Source organism: Gavialis gangeticus, unplaced genomic scaffold (assembly GCF_001723915.1).
Source record: "Gavialis gangeticus isolate Ggan-Ray unplaced genomic scaffold, GavGan_comp1, whole genome shotgun sequence".
NCBI lineage: Eukaryota > Metazoa > Chordata > Crocodylia > Gavialidae > Gavialis > Gavialis gangeticus.
Window position 1 is genome coordinate 3,394,035 of NW_017729017.1, and position 597 is coordinate 3,394,631.

The following is a 597-nucleotide window of genomic DNA, read 5'->3' on the forward strand; positions in this document are numbered from 1 at the left end:
AGCCATGTTGCTCTAAGGACATAGGCAGACAAGGTTCTCTGGGTCAATCTGATATCTTTTATTAGATCAACTGAATAGTTGGAGAAATGTATCTTAGCAAGTTGTTTGGTTTAAAAACCCTTTGTCAGGCTGAGGAAGCACCTGCAGTTGGTGTGTGCACTCTTCCTGGATGGAAGGAATAGTAAAGAAGCTGGAGGCTGGACTGCAGGTAAGAAAGTCAGTAAGTGAAAATGTAAATTGAGGCATCAGGGGGTGAGAGACAGGCTGGGGGTGGGGAGGGAGGGTATGTAGCAGGTAAAAGTGGGAATGTACCTGGGGAGTCAGATGTCAGGCAGGTTATAGTGTGTCATAAATCTAATGTCTATATTGAGTCCATGAGTTTTTCTGTCTAGGAGATTGATATCCTACTCAGTTTTGTTAAGGGGGCCGCTGATCCCAATCTCCCCAGTCAAGGCCATCTCATGAATGGCCTTCTGTTTCTCCACCAGCCTTTCCAGTATCAGGTATGTGGAGTTCCACCTAGTCTCCACATCCTGCATGAATTTGTGCTGTGCAGTACTCAGCTCTGCCTGTTTGTCCCTCAGCATCTTGCCCCCC